This window comes from Pleurodeles waltl, chromosome 11, assembly GCF_031143425.1.
Source record: "Pleurodeles waltl isolate 20211129_DDA chromosome 11, aPleWal1.hap1.20221129, whole genome shotgun sequence".
Taxonomy (NCBI): Eukaryota; Metazoa; Chordata; class Amphibia; order Caudata; family Salamandridae; genus Pleurodeles; species Pleurodeles waltl.
This window is the reverse complement of record NC_090450.1, coordinates 817,380,563-817,397,947: the sequence shown is the minus strand read 5'-3', so window position 1 is coordinate 817,397,947 and position 17,385 is coordinate 817,380,563.

Sequence of the window (17,385 nt, the reverse complement as noted above, 5' to 3'; positions counted from 1 at the left end):
CGAGTTTGTGATGTTGTATATTAACCATTGTGTTATTTTCACCCTGCACCGGGACCCACCTCAACAAAGGGGAATAACTATCCCGACCCTCTGCGGCTCTACAATGTCGCTATAAACGTAGAGTGTATAAAAACCGCCGTTAATATCGGGGCATGTAGGGTCTGGATCCATCTGCCTTTGGTGATGCTGTACGGTCCCTAAAACCCTTTGTAATTTACCACTACATTTAAACACTGTACTGAACTCTGGGGCTTTAAGAACCACCTTTCTTCTAACGTGATCCAATACCAGATATATATTCGCATACGCTTCAGTGCTGGCTATAGACTTGTTGATGGCATCGACCACCGTTGCGACGGTAGGGTAATAGCCGTGCGGGAAAGACAAGTTATAGGTCAGTGCATCCTGAGGTCGCTTTATATGAAATTTAACATCGGCCTTTGTAAAGGTATTCCAAGTTCTAGGGTACTGTATTTCCGTTAGTGCCACCTCCCACGGGCCTTTCAAATCCACTGGCTTTGCAAGTTTCACTGTATAACTCGAAATCTGATTGTCTGGGAACATGTCCTTCGAAGCGTTGGATGGCAGCGTGATATAAAAAGGGGAGTTCTCCATCATAGCGTTTACAGCTATACCTCACACACCGTGCAACGAGCTGGCCAGAACCCAACTGTTAAATTTCTCGGGCCACCCGCGCCATTTGACCAACGCCTGTCGCCGGGCTCCGCTCCCTTTTCTTTTCAGAACCTTTTCAACCCTGTACACCCTGTTCGGGTCGTAGGGCACCTCTTGTAACTCTTCTGTGTAAAAGACACCCGATACCTCTTCCCCAGCGTAGTCCTTTAACCTGTAAATATATACCCCTTCTTTAAACTGCACACTTTCCACTATGAATATCTCATCGCTGAATGTTTGCTGGTAGCCTTTGGTGAAGACACCCTTCAACTTTGAAACCCTGACATGAGCCCCTTCTTTTAAATCCGGTTTCTTGACCTTCTGTGTGAGACGCCCACCGTACACCGTTCTCCACACCGTTAACGAATTATCCCTTGTAACCTTAACAGGGGCCATTTTGATTGTCCGATGGTAGGTGGCGTTATAAACATCTATAAAAGCCTTTAGAACATCCACGTATCTGTAGGTGTTGTTGGCGGTGAAGTATCGCCACATCTTCGACTTTAAAGTACGGTTAAAACGCTCTACAACAGCGGCCTTTACCTCGGTGTGCGTTACAAAATGTTGAACAGCGTTCTGGTCTAATAATTTTTGGAAATGTTTGTTTAAAAATTCCTTTCCGGCGTCTGTTTGTAGTTTCTGGGGCACGCGCCCGCTAGCGAAGATGTCTTTAAAAGCAGCTGTAACGCTGGTACCACTTTTATCGTTTAACGCCGCTGCATATGCGTACTTGGACAAGACGTCTATGACGGTTAATATATACATGGCACCATCGTTATGTTGTGCCAGATCTTGAAGACTGATTATGTCGGCCTGCCACTGATAATCGAGCTGTGCGTTAACAACTGTGGACCGCCTCTTAAAGCGTCTCCTGACAGGTTTGTGTAGCGAATAAGCCTCTTCCCCAGCTAACCATGTCTTCACACTGGCACGTTTTACAGATTCATTTTCAGCTCGAGCCCTTCTAAATAGAGCTTCGGAGCCTCCGAAACTTCCAACCCCCTGTTTATCGTAATAAAGCTTCCTTAAATCAGCATCCGTCATGCTGTCTCACATCAACACCCCGAAATGAAAGACACCTGTTTTGTGTAAGGTCATTTTATTAAACATAAAAAACATACATGTGCGGCTGGGGTATACAACCAGCGTGTATTTGACATTTTGTGCTACATAGCTTATAAATGTCAAAACACGGATCCAATGTGGCCTTTTTTACAAACGTATACATAGTACAACATCCACTACACATGTTACTCAGAGCATGTTCCTTTACAAACCCTAAGCGACACAAACATTGATATTTTTATAGCTATACTCTCAATAGCTCTAGACATGACTTCCCGTTCCCCACGTCTATAACTCTGAACGCTCAGGATACTGATATAATTCAACAGTTCATACAGTTCTAGATAGGACAATGCAGAACCTTTATTTGTGAGATAATCTACAGTCATGTTCTCCAAAGCCTCATGCACCCCCGTCTCAGGTGAAAGTCTTAACTTGCGCTTGTGGTCTTTGTCCAAGGCCCAGCATTTAACAGATGCGTTTAGCCGGCCATTGATACACCACTTGGCGATACACTCATGGCAGTTACATTGCAACAAGGCCGAAGGTTCCGAAATGTTCAGACATCGCAGAGTCACAGGCTGTATTTCAGCTATTCTTTCTTTAACCAGCACAAAAATCAATCTCCCGATACAGATGTAGCCCGGTTGTAACTCATAGACATCTTGCACCTCGATACCCGGAATCCCCTCCTAAAAGTGAGTAAGTATGGAGCGTTATGTAACATATTTATGGTCTACTTTTTTTATTTTTTTTTTATTTTTATTTATTTCTTTATTTATTTATTTAAAACAGTTTTCGAGGGGCTAAAGACAACATTCTTCTGTTTTTATAATAAATGTCACACATTCGTCTTTCTATAACCCGTTCTACCATACGTTTGTCAAAGGGGGGACACATCCCGTGCATGCGGTCGAGTTTTGAGCATGGCTCTGCAGCGTATCGGATCTCAAGGACAGCCGCAGCCAAGACCTTCATCATGTCACAGTGGACACTTTTCTTCACCGCAGACAGCCCATACACAACCCTTAACAGCTTATATACCCGATAAGTGTCTATCCGGTTACAAACGTGACGAATTGTTCTTGCAGTGTATGCATCGTATAGACATTCGTGAGCCTCCTGTTGAGGGTCATTAATTTTATGCCCGTAGCAAAGGTCATAATAATCCCTTTTAACACATGCGTTCACAACGGCAGCTGCAAAGCCTTTAACCGGCCATATGGTGTCACAGGGTACGCCCGGAGCTTCCTTTTCAAGATCGTGGCTAGTGTAGGTGCAAACACATTTCTTACGAGGCTCTTTGTTCTGGCTTGTAATACTTTCAGACTGTCTGGAACAGCATAAGCAGAAAAAATTTACGGTGTTAACCTTTGGAGCTGACCCTTCTAGAGGCTCTCTTTCTTCTGTTATGTTCTAGGGTTCAAACAGAAAGCACAAGACACATTATTAGTTAAAAGTATAACATTAGAGTATACAGGCATAAAAAAATAAAATAAAAAATGTCTTTACTAACCTCAGCATTCGCTTCACACTCAGAGGCTCCTCTGAAATCTTGGGAGTCGCAGAGGTCCATTGGGGCAGAAACAGCGCCTGAACTTACACCTGATGGTTGTAAAATAACGGCCTCTGCCTCGGGGTCCTCCTGGAAGCCCATGTCTTCATAGATGGGCGAATTCGGGGGTGGTACACATTCTTCAACTTCAATGTCTACGACGTTAGATGCCCCGCTTAATCCATCTTTCGAGACATAGCTGTCACTGCCGGCCCCCTTAATAGGGGATATCAAGGGCGACACATCCTTGAGGTCAAGCTTTTCAAGCCGATGGCAAAGTTCCTCTTGAAAACCTGTAACATCGGTATCCCGGGTGTCTGGGACACCCTGTTGTGCATTCTCATCCATCGTACGAGGGGCGAGGGTCCGGTAATATCTACCAATAGTGTTCAGGGCCCCTGAGGAGACGGCTTTTCTGGCGATCGGATTGTATCTCTTCATAGCGCCTTGGCAAACTGATTCAGCCCTGGTTTGCGGTTTGACAGCCGGTTCTAACCAGCTCCTTATATGCAGCATTTCAAAAAAAAAAAAAAAAAAAAAAAGGGTGGCTCTACCAGCCAACAACACGTGTTCACAAACCACGTGACACACCCCCATGCACGTCACTTCCGGGGTGGGCTTTCTGGGACACCGGAAGTCCCAGCCACCGGATATGACGTCATTTCCGGGGCGGGACAACTGTCACTTTTAATATGGTGATTAAAGTTATCCCTTCCTACTACTGACAGAACTCGCCACTCTAGTCAAGGCAAGTCAGTTACACACCAAAGATAACTTGTGCTCACCCTTTGTGCGTGTGGCTTAGTCCTTGTTCCTCCTAGTGAGAGTTCTGCCCAAGACACACATAAAACGTTTGTAACATGCTGGTGAACAGGAATTGTTCACCAGATCGTACTGGGTTGCACGCCAAATATTTCTGTGTTTAGAAAAATGGTTAAAATTGTTAAAATGGTTGAAATGTTAGGGGTGCATGTTATCATTTACGTTTTTACATTAATCTATCTGTCCACCCAGATAGTTTGCACCCTAAATTAATGGTTGATGAAATGAAACACGTTTTTTGACGGTGACAAATATTTGGTAAGTATGGTACACGAAATTGCAGTGATACAATTTGTTTCAAATTTCAAGGTCACGCCATTGGAGTAGGAATTTTCCCATAACAATGCAGATATTTGTCACAATATGTTTGCACATATCTTAATTTAATTGCATGACAAATGCTCAACGTCGTACAGTATAATTAGTTCTGCAGCCACGATGTTTTAGTAATTGTTTACGTGTTTGGCTTGTCATTTGTTCAACTTAAACTGTTTTACACCAGTCACTAAGGTGTTTTAATTAATTTCGCAGCGTGGTGAGAATGCATGATTTTTCTTTTATTTCCATCACTCTTATGCTTTGGTCTAGGGTTACGTGGCACTAATTAACCTGGAGGCAACATTAAAAGGGCAGCTGGTTTTGCGAGCACGGCACTTGCTGAAGAGGGCGCACTTTTTTGGCCAGATATTTATTTTCATGTGCCTTGTTGAGTGCAGTGCTGACATACTGACGGTTCTACAGCTAGCGTTCAGTTTCACCTTTACATGGAGCCGAGGTACTGGTTTTCCTACACGCCAGGAGATTTGGGTAATCTCTTGAGTAGACCATGAGTTTATTATTTGGTTTATATGTCAGTGTCAGTTTTTTTGTTGTTCTTGTTCTCACTTAAAATTGCCATGCCTCTGGCATTAACAATTTTTTGCTATATGCTGTAAAAGTGTATTTGGGGGCATTCACGGGGGTGAGGTTTTTCAGTCGATTTAAAGATTGTTATTAATTACAATTTTTTAGTCTTTATCTTTTCAAGGACACTCATCGTGGTGGAGGCGAGTGGGTGTACTAATGGCTTACAATCTCTTACAAATGCATTTGGATTGGGTAATACTGCCTTATTTAAGTCTTGAGGGGAGATGTTATCTATTGCATTGTTTGACAGGACCTGTTTTTCATCTTTGTTTCATAGTTACCCCTGACAAAGGGCTTTCCCAAAATGCATCAGGTTTATGTCAAAATGGATGACATTTTAATTACCTTATGCTGCAGAACACGATTAAAGAGGTTCTTGGCATGATTCTTGAACACTGGAATGACTATTCTATCAATAAATCACGGAAATCTTGGAAATATACATTTCGTTTTTGATGAAAACTGGACTAACTCTGTAAAAAAAAAGGATAAATAGTGATGAAGAGAAAATTGTTGATGTTGCTATAAAGGTTGTGCAGCTTGGATCTGGTGGACAATTCCTGTTTACCAGCCCCCTACTAATAACAAAAGAGCCACATTCCAAGTCCAGATGCTGGAAACATCACACTATTGCTGAAGACAATACCCAGCAAATGCACAAAACACTGACCTTTACCTCAAGGGAATCACCAGCAATTTATAGCGATTAACTGGCAAAGGAGAGCAAATCGTCAATGTAAACCCTACGTAATATAGATGGATGACAGCTTTATAAGTAGAAGGGATACCCTTCAAGACAATACCTCACTGACGTTCTCTCATGTGAAACTAGCCAACATGATTAGTTGACTAGTTTCACCAGCTTTGTTGTAAAGCCGATAAGGTCTAACTCCATTTTGAATAGGCCCTTACTCTATATTCAGTGATGCCAAGTAGTATGTGTCCTTGGCCAGGGATGCTGCATGTGTCTTGGCTGGGGAACGTTTGATTAGCAAAGGGTATCAAGGAGAAGCCCTAAGCACACATGGTAGAGAAAGAAATATATCCGATCTGATAAGTATATTGATCTGTCATTATTCATGGGTATTGATAGTCATGTATTACATACAGAACTACTACCAGTCTTTGGGCCAGATGTAGGAAAAATAAAAATTGCGAGTCGCATTTTGCGAGTCAATGCGACTCGCAAAATGCGACTCGCAATTTGGTATGCTAGGAAATAAACCGGTCCGATTTAGCGACTCGCTTCCGGACTCGCAACGCTGTGTGCGAGTCCGCAGATTGCGAGGTCGCTGTTTGCGAGTGTGCAAAAAACGAACTCGCAATTAGCGAGTTGGTGTCTCAAATTGCGAGTTCCATCAAAATTGCTTGCAGGTGCAGCAGAACACTCCAGAAAGCACACCAAAACACTCTGGAAACACTTCCTGGCACATGATGATGACATCACAGCCAGGAAGTTAACAAATACACCTGGGAGGAGGCTGGACCACACCCTTTTACAACTGCCAGTCTGCACACTGAGCTAGCTGCAGCAGCCATGGAGGGAACCCCCCGAAAAAGGAAAATTAAATTCTCTGAGAGGGAGCTTGAGGTGCTGACCGAAGAATGTTGTCAGCACCATGATGAGCTCTTTGGGAGAGCTGCCCTCACTGTTCCAGAGGCCACCAAAAAGAAAATCTGGCAGGAAATGCAAGAGAAAATCAATGCCCTGGGGGTGAGCCACAGGACAATTGAGGACATAAGGAAGAGGTGGTATGACCTCCGCTCCCGGACCAAGGAGAGGGTGGCAGAAAGGCTCCGGGAGATGAGAGGCACTGGAGGGGGACCATCATCTGTGCCACCACCCACACCCCTTGAAGACAGGATTGAGCAAACCTTTGAGCCGGAGGCAGTGTGTGGATTTGGGGACCTGGACACTTCAGAGCCCAGCACATCAACCGGTGAGTACCATGTGATAAGCCTGTACCCCTATCAATGTCATACCCCACCCACCATGTACACATGTGCATGCACAACCAAATTTGCTCCATTTCAGGGTAGAAAAAGCCAGAATGATGCATTATGGGAAATGTAGTCCAATAGGCAGTGCATAGGCAAATGTTTATTAGGAATTGTGCAAAAGATACTAGACACTGACAGTGTGTTCCCCATGTCCCACAGGTCTCCAGCAAGACACCCCCTACACCCCAAGCACCCAGGCCCAGGAGGACACCCCAGGACCCTCCAGCACCCCCACATGCACAGTCAGCAGCATTCCTGCAGTTGTAACGCCTGCTGCAACAGCAACGCCAGGAGCTGCCCCAGCAACAGCCAGGGAGGATACAGGTGCGAGGACAGGGCAGCCACCACTGCGCAGGCGTCGCAGGGCAAGAGCGTCTGATTTCCGGATTCATCCTCCAACCAGCAGTGAGGCACATCTGCTGCGGGGTCAGCGCCTGCAGAACACAATAATGGGCAGGATCAGTGGGGTGCTGCACCGCATAGAAAGACAAAACCATGCAAGCATGCGGCACCTCAACAGGCGGATGGACCTGATGTGCCAGAACACTGGGGACATTGCCTCTGCCATCAGGGAACTGGCGGCCGGACTGCTGGGTCAGGCAGAGGCTGGGCGGCGCAGGGATCGGCAGATTATGTTAAGACTGGACAGGATGGCCACATCAATCGGCAGGCTAGCCATCAACACAACAGGCCTGTCGAGGAGGACAGTTGGCCTGCAAATTGAGATGGGCCATTTTGCTGGGGATGTTGCCAGGGGCCTGGGACGTCTCACACATATCATAGAACTGATGGAGACACGTGAGATGTCGAGGGCCACCGGGGAAACACCCCAAGATAGTGAAGAGGGCTCCACAGTGAGCAGTGTATCTGCCACAGACAGTAGGGTGCTAAGGAGTGGGAGGCAGAGCACCATAGATGCGGCTGGGACCAGCCAGGCTGGCAGGAGGGGCAGGAGAAGTTAGCCAACAGCCCGGACAAACAAATGTGGCACATGGCTTTAATGTGCCACATGAGTGGTTGGCATTTCCCTGCCCATGGACAATTTCATCTTGTATATAGTTCATGCATTACATTATTAAAACAGTTATTTTTCTTCCACTTAACAAAAGGAGTGTTTGGTTAATGGGTGAGTATGGTGGGAGTTTACACGTACCGTCCAAAATATTGCGTTGCAATGTGTTCCCGTCTCAGTCTGCCTTGATTAGCTAGACTCCTATCCCCATGATGGCGGTGTGGTTGTTCTTGCTGTTCCTCATCAGGATCTGGGTCTGCAGGGGTGAGAGGTAGCCCACGTCTGGTGGCTATGTTGTGGAGGATGGCGCATGCGACCACAATTTTGAAGGCGGTAATGGGGGTGTATTGGAGGGCGCCTCCGCTGCGGTGGAGGCATCGGAATCTTGCCTTCAGGAGTCCGAAGGTGCGCTCTATGAGGTTCCTGGTCCTCTTATGCGCACTGTTGTATTGCCTCTCTGAATCATTGCTGGGTGTTAAAAATGGAGTCATGATCCATGGCCTTAGAGCATATGCACTGTCACCTGTTGGGCACAAAAGTACACTGTTAGTAAGTCCAGATAGTCGTGCACAGTGACCTGTGTGTATGTCTGCAAGGTGTATGCAGCTCTGCCTAGGAGGTATCCGTCTCCAAACTCCCCACGTTCCAGGCGTTGATGTATCCCACTATGTCTAAAAATGTATGAGTCATGGGTACTGCCAGGAAACTTAGCTACGATGTCCGTGATGACGTAATGGGCATCACCAACAACCTGTATGTTGAGTGAGTGGGTACACTTTCTGTTGCGGAATATATGTTCCAGATTAGCGGGGGGGCATATTTGAATGTGTGTCCCATCTACACATCCAATGACATGGGGGAAGTGGGCAATGCGGTAAAAGTCCAGCTTCGTGCTGTTAATTTCTGCCTCATTCCTTGGTAAGTATATGAACTGAGACCTGTGCGCTACTAAGGCATCTAGGAATGCCCTGAGGAACCTTGACACTGCACTTTGGGATACCCCACCTGCCACGGCAATGACCCCCTGATAGCTCCCTGAGGCCAAGAGGTGCAGTGCGCATAGTACTTGCACATGCGTAGGGATGGCGCAGCCACGCAGAGTCTTGTGTTCTAGCTGTGGTTTTAGTAAATCTATTAAGTCTAGAATGGCAGCACTGCTAAGGCGGTATTTATCATAGATCTCCTCTTCAGTTTGCTGGAAAAGGGTCTGCCTTGTTCTATATATCTTCTCCTGTCTGTGGCCCCTCCTCCTCCTCTGCTGGGCTGCGTAGACTCTCCTCCTCACTGCTATCAGGTATATGTCCGCCATCTTGAGTGACCCAGATGCCTTCTGGGTCTCCTTTTATACTTTGGTAATGGTTACCACCTGCTCTGAGTTAGTGGTAAATGCGACTTACAAACTGGGTTTTTTGCGACTAGTCGCAATTTGCGAGTTGCAATTGCATATGGGTTGCGACTCGCAAATTGCGACTCGCACATTGCGGGTCGCAAAAGGGGGTCGCAACGGGTGCGACTCGCAAACGGGGCACATCGCTTTTTGCGAGTCGGAAATGGCCTTTTTGCATCCCATTTCCGATTTTGCACTGTCGCAAATTGCGATTCGCCCCGTTTGCGAGTCGCAAACGTTTGCTACATCTGGCCCTTTGTTCTTACGGCCCACTTTCATGTTGCTCATTGATAGTACAGTTCCTGAATATGTATGTCACTGTGTTGCATGAGTATGTAGAAACAACATCCTTAAGTACTGCAGTCATAATGTGCTGCACTACAGCAAGACAAGACTCAAAATTGAACTAGATGTAATGTGGAAGCATGTGAGACATGCGGGACTTGATCTGGATAGTTGTGGCACTGGCATTTAAATCGTGGAACAGTATCTAGTATGATATTCAGGGGACTAGACCTTACTTCTGTTTCTCTGGAAGAATTATTGCAGATAAACACTTAATACATTTTAATACTAATAAAAGGTGATTGCAATTGAAAGCAGTGTCCCGTGCTACAACTAGAGGATGTGTTACATTGTCCACTAGCTCTAGTATGTTTTTTATGCACTAATGAAAAAGTCAGTTTCATGCTGTAGTAGGGTGGACTATATTACGAAGAACTTTGAAGATGTGTATTAGGGATAAAAAAAAAAAACATAGTTCATTGGTGACTAAGTTTCAACTGAGAAGGTCAGGGCTAATCAAGGGCTCGTGCTTCAGGCGCTGACTAGTGATGCTACCAAGTGCCAGGCACTTGCTAAATGCCTAGGTTTACCATAAATTCTTGTATGTAAACACTGGCACATTTGTGCCCCCAGAGACCAGCAATGCTTTAAACTAGATTGTCCACAAATCCGTGGTTCTCGCCTCATCACACGCATCTGTGGGATCATTTTTGCACCACAAACATCCTTAACAACGCTAAAGGAATACTTCTGGAAATGCCACTTAAGACTTCCATTGAAGTGCACCCTATTAAAAAGCCACAGAGCACTGAACTGCCCTGGAAGAGTACACTGTATACACGTTATCTATAGTCCTCCATAACGAACCTGCACACAATTAAAAAGCACAGCTTCTTTTATAGGTAGTGCCCGCAGTTAGCAGAGTTCTTGGATTGAGGCTCCATACTCATAATGTGCAGTTGCAAAGCTCATATCTGGCACCTCAAGCATATCACACCTTTGTACAACTCAAATGAGAAGATATGCCACCTAACGTGCTAGGAGTACAGCTAGGTCGAATGCTTTCACAATTTGCTATCTTGCATACAACTATGGGGCTCACTCACAAGAAATAACGCTAAATTGCTAGGACAGTTGTGAGTTAAAGATTTTACAACCGACAAATATTAGATTCTAACACCATGTGTGCGCTGTATTTACAAAACAGCGCACCAACGTGTTAGAATTTGGTTAGGGTAAAAAAAAAAATTACTCTAACCTTTGCGCCTCGTCATAAAGGAAAGGAAAATGACGTCGTTGCTGCAAAGCTGACGTTAGACTAATTTGCAGCACTCATTTTGACACTAATCATCCTAGAGTCAATTTTGTGCCAAAGGTGTCAATAAAACTGCCACAAGATGCTGTTTCAGATAAATAAAACACAGGAGACACGGAAACACCACAGGAGACCCAGAAATAGAGAACCCAGGACAAAATAGCCACAGGACAACACCAGCAACCTAGGTATTACCCAGGATGTCCAAGCAGAGACCCAGGAGAAGGGGAAGAGAAAGCGGAAGTGCAGGTTCAGTGAGGGGTAGAACATCATGTTGATCATGGAGATGACACACCATCAACAATAGCTATTTGTCACCTCCAAATTGCCATTAGGGAAGAAGGAGGCAATATGGCAGTTCATAGATGACAAAGCCAACCGTATGGCTGTGGTCAAGAGGACAGTTGTCAACTGTATGAAGTGCTGGCACGATTGCAAGCACAGAACAAAGGAGAAACTGGCCGGCAATCGCAAGGCAGCACATCAGTCTGGAGGTGGTAGTCAAGCACCCCAGGAGGAGCTTGATGACCTGGAGGAGATGGTGGCAGCTGTCATCCCTGAGGAGCCATTCACAGGAGTCCAAGGACACAACAGTGCAGCACATAATGAACAACAACAACCAAAGTGTAAGTCACACTGGGGGTCAATGTGGGAAATGCGTTATGTCAATAGGTGGAGGCAGCCAGGCCCAGCTCCAAAATGTTCTGTATGCAGGCAACAGTCTAGGATGTTAGCATGCTTGTGGTCAAAGAGCAAACCGATGTAGGGGCTCAACTACAAGACTGTTGCACTGCTTGCATCTCACTTCTCTACATCTAAAAAGGGAGGCACTGCTGGCACAAAGAGGTTGGGCAGAAGCTTTGAAATGTCAAAAGGGGGAGGCAGCCATGTCCCTGCACCAAAATGTTATGTATGCAGTTTACTGTCTAGAATGCTGGCATGGTTTTAGTCAAACTGAAAATAGATGTAGGGGCTGAACTACAAGTCCCTTCGCGCTGCTTATGTCTCACTTCACCACATTAAAAAACTGAGGCACCAGCGGCGCAAGGGGTTTACACTGAAGCACTGTAATGTGCACTGAACTACCACAAGTAGCACATCCCAGGAAATAACCCGCACTTCACTTACCACATTGTAGGAAGAGCTGCATCATTGCAGGTGTACTTCACTTTGGGCCCTTTGTACAGGGCTCTCTACCAGAACACTGTCAGACGGGAGCGTAATTCGCATTGACACTTTGGTGATGCAGTGTGCCATTCCATACTTACAAGGCCACACAAAGCCAACGTGCATGGCTTGTAATGGCCTTTGAAATATGGACTCCTTTCACGTAGAACACTGTGTGAAAGGCGCATTCCATGGGGTGCACCCATGCAACACCTGTAGAAAACAAAGCAACATGACACACACACAGATGAACAAGGCAAGGAACGTGTCGCATTCCTAGGTCTCCCTTCATGCACCTAAAAGTTGATCCCCACCATGCAGGCATCCTTGTACCATGGTCCAAGGGTGTCTGTGTTGGCACTAGCCAGCATTTTGAGTACCACTGCAGATGGAGAGGACAGAAATGCACCCTATAGTGCACATATGGTGCATCTCTGCCCTTGCCTGGTGGCACAGGGTAGCGCTACAAGGTACTTGCAGCACCACCCTGCTCCACATCCATGGAATTGAGGTTATAAGTGCGTCATGTATACAGGATTTGACACAGTGCAGCTAACTCAGCAAGCTTGCTGTGTCATGTAGAAAGTGCAGGCATGTGTGTCATGTACTAAAGTGAATAGCATACCTGTACTTTCCTCCGTGATGGTGCACTCACTGCTTCCTAGTACCAACACAGGCACATTTGCACCATGTTGTAGGCATGTGTGCATTGCAAGAATGGTTGCCCATGTGCTAAAAGGGACACTTTCCTGAGCTTGAACAATCATGTTCATCCTCATCCAGTTTACATGTGTGCTGCAGAATGCAGCACATATTGAAACAGGAAAAACGGGGACTACAATGTCAGATCTCACTGTTGCACCACTTCAAATTCACTACTCATGTGGTTTACATATCTGATGCATGTCCAGGTAACTAAATCTGTGAATGTGTAACATTCCTTAGAGTATCCATTGGTGTTTTGGGGGAAGAGTCTCACCAACACCCCTGGGACTCAAATGTTATGAAGTGTAAGGTTTGAAAGGGTTACACATTTACAGGGCCATCAACAATAACACAAGTTGGAGTGGTGTGGGCTGGTAAAGTAGTGGCCTGCACACTGTGCCACTGGAGCATCAGAGTCATTGAGACTCTAGTAGTGAAGGGTGGAGCTAGGGCTTTGGAAATGATGCATCTACAATGCTCACTTGATTGTAAAGATGAACAATCATGTCAACATTGACTTACCTCAATTTCATTGCAGAGGACAAAAACATACCTCCTGGCCAGCTGCCTGTCCTGGAATTCTCCGATGATGTGGATGACTAGCTGCAAACCATCAATGACAAGACCCTCCAGGAAATCCTGGGTGCCATACAGACACCATCTCCGGTCGCAGGGAGGCCAGGCAGCATTACTGGGTTTCCAGATGATCCACCCAACAGCCAGCAAACACCACCTGCCAGCTCAACCCCAGCTCTGAACTCTCAGACCCAACACTCACATTCCAAAAAACAGTGGTAGGAGTCCAGAGGGAGTTAGCAGACATGGTGCGGGTGGGATGGAGACTGTGGGGGGTACCCTTGAGGCGGTCCAAATAAGGACAACTTGGCATTTACACAAAACACCTATTCTCCACTCCGTGGGCTCAAGCTGTCCCTGGCCAACATTGCTCGTGTCATGAGGCAGATGCAAGAGCAAATGCACAGCCAAAGTGGCATCAGTGTGACTGACAACAGGCTGGGGGCAATGCAACATGTCTTTGAATCCATAGAGCGGAAGCTGGACTCCTTTGTTGTCAACTTGGGTACCTACCTCCCTGACATGGCTGAAGTGTTGCAGACCCTGCAGGCCGTCCTTGCTGCTGTGCTGCCTCATTCCACAGATCAGAGGTAACAGAGACACAGCATCCACATCTTAAGACCCTGATGTGTGTGTGTGTGTGTGCCTATCCTTATTGTAGCACCTACAACACCCCTGTCACAGGAGGCACCACATACATCATAGGATGAAGATGTGGAAGGAACATCTTTCAAAAGGAAAACTGGCCAGTAGCTTTTCTCTGTGGCACATGGCCCCTTTCTCATTTGCTCTGTGCTTAAGTTCATGCAAGTGTCATAACTCCTGGCACTGTCCTCAAGTAGGCTCTCCCACTGATGACCTCTCACATATGTGGACTGCCATCCTGACCAATCTTCCCTAATGGCAATGTGCTCCTCCTCCTCACTGAAGCTCATCTCTTTTACACATGTCGCAGGACATGTACAACCCATGGACTCTGTTTGGGCGTCCAATGGCTAATGTACATCTGTTGGGTTTGTCATTAAATGTCATGGACAGAATTACTGCACACAAAATCACAGTTTTAAATAAATTCACTTTGCCCAACCTTGGTGTCGTATGAGTGTCAGAAGCATTACCAACATGAACATGTTGCGACATGTGAAGCTAACACACTGACTGCTTAGCAAAAGGATATGCATCGATTTGTGACAAACCCAAAGCCAGACACACTGACTGGAATGAAGACCATTGCCGAATGGATGAAGAACAGCTGCCTCAAACTCAGTTCCGGCAAGACTGAGCTCCTCATCTTCGGCTCAGCCCCTCCGCATGGGATGACTCCTGGTGGCCTGCCACACTCGGATCTGCTCCGACTCCCACCGACCACGCGTGCAACCTAGGATTCATCCTGGACTCCTCACTATCCATGACCCAGCAAGTCAATGGCATCTCCTCTTCCTGATTCAACACCCTCCGCATGCTCCGAAAGATCTACAAATCAATCCCCACGGAAACCAGAAGAACAGTCACCCAAGCCCTTGTAAGCAGCAAAATGGACTACGGCAATGCCCTCTATGCAGGAACCACGTCCAGACCCCAGAAAAGGCTGCACCACATCCAGAACGCCTCTCCAAGCCTCATTCTGCCACACTCGGATCCGCTCTGACTCCCACCGACCACTTATGCAACCTAGGGTTCATCCTGGACTCCTCACTATCCATGACCCAGCAACTCAACACCATCTCCTCCTCCTGATTCAAAACCCTCTGCATGCTCCGAAAGATCTACAAATCAATCCCCACGGAAACCAGAGGAACAGTCACCCAAGCCCTCGTAAGCAGCAAACTGGACTACGGCAATGCCCTCTACGCAGGAACCACGGCCAGACTCCAGAAAAGGCTGCAACACATCCAGAACGCCTCTGCACGCCTCATCCTGCCACACTCGGATCCGCTCTGACTCCCACCGACCACGTGTGCAACCTAGGATTCATCCTGGACTCCTCACTATCCATGACCCAGCAAGTCAATGCCATCTCCTCCTCCTGATTCAACACCCTCTGCATGCTCCGAAAGATCTACAAATCAATCCCCACGGAAACCAGAAGAGCAGTCACCCAAGCCCTCGTAAGCAGCAAACTGGACTACAGCAATACCCTCTACGCAGGAACCACGGCCAGACTCCAGAAAAAGCTGCAACACATCCAGAACGCCTCTGCACGCCTCATCCTGGACATACCCCGCCACTGCCACATCACAGGCCACCTGAGAGACCTGCACTGTCTCCCCGTTAACAAGAGAATCACCTTCAAACTCCTCACCCATGCTCACAAAGCACTGCACCACAACAGACGGCTCTCCTTCTACACGCCGACCCGACAGCTCTGCTCCGCCGACCTCAACCTCGCAATCGTCCCACGCATCTGCAGAACCACAACCAGCGGCAGATCATTCTCGCACCTCGCCGCCAAGACGTGGAACACTTCCCACCCACCTGCGTCAGATCAAGGATCTCCTTACCTTCAAGAGACTTCTCAAGACTTGGCTGTTCGAGCAGAAGCAGAGCGCCCCCTCCCCCCATCGGCGCCTTGAGACACTCACGGTGAGTATTGCCCTTTACAAATTCCTTGATTGATTGATTGATTGACTGAAACATAAGTGATTTGACTGAGATGTATGCTGACTAGCAACCAGTTCCTGAGGCTCATAAGAATGTCATGCAACAGGAAGCATGCATGAATTGTGACAATTGGCAAAATCAAAACACAAGTGGCTGTGATAAACAAGGATGGTAGCAACAGGTCAACCTTCATGTGACTAACAATGATGCATGTCCAAAACTGTGAGGGGTAGCCATAAGTGTGTCAGCAACAAATCCTTAATGTACGTTGAGTGCATTTACAACAACATTTCAACAGAGTTACCAACACAGAGTAACTGCGTATGAATACATGTTTAGAAATTTGTATCCATGCACATCCAGATTGTCACGTACATTGCTGAATGATGTCTGGAGATAGCTGATGTGACACCATTGCCAATCTGACAGGCACTTGACAATAGGAGAAATACATAGTCACACTTTCTTAAAGTGCAGCTTACAGAGACAAAGGCATATGCGTGTCATGACCTGTGAGAACATGCTGCCACCTAGACAGTGAATTATGAGGAAGACCATATCACAGGTAACTAGAAGATTTAATAACATATAACTATGATCCTAAAATACCCTAAACTAACTAACCTACCTATACTAACCTAAGCTACTCTATCTTATCATATCTTACACCTAGCACTCACTTAGCTTATCTTAACGTATCCTACACATTTAACGCCACATGACAACCATAAACCCACCCACCCCCCTCAAAAAACATCTGTAGACAAGGACAACAGAAACTACAGCTAAACACTAACTAACTAAACATATAGCCTAAACAAAGATATACTTTTTTGTATTTTTTAAAAATGTTATATATTTTTCTTTTTCAATTACCTATTCTACACTAACTAAACTAACCCTAACTATCTAAATACTCCAACTAAAACAAATACCAAATAAAGGGAAAGGGGAGTATTGCCCATCTGTCCATTGTTTAATTCAGTGCCTCCTCACTGCAGCCTTTATTTCCCTCAGCATCTTTAGCATCTCCATTACACCATTCCAGTCTGGCAATCCTGTATGTTTGAGCTGCAAGCTCCACACGCAATTCCTGAACATATGTGGGCTCAACAATGGGAGGAACAGCCGTTGGTGTAGTAGGGACACTCGTGTGTCCAGCTGACGTTGATTGGCCAGCTCCTGTAGACTCTGCCCTGTCTCTGGACTTCAGGCTGCCTGCTTTGTGGGTGCTGGAGGAGGATGGTCCCTTGGGTGGTCCCCCTTGAGGAAAGGCCGTCCATGATGTTGAAGAACACACCAGTTCATATAGA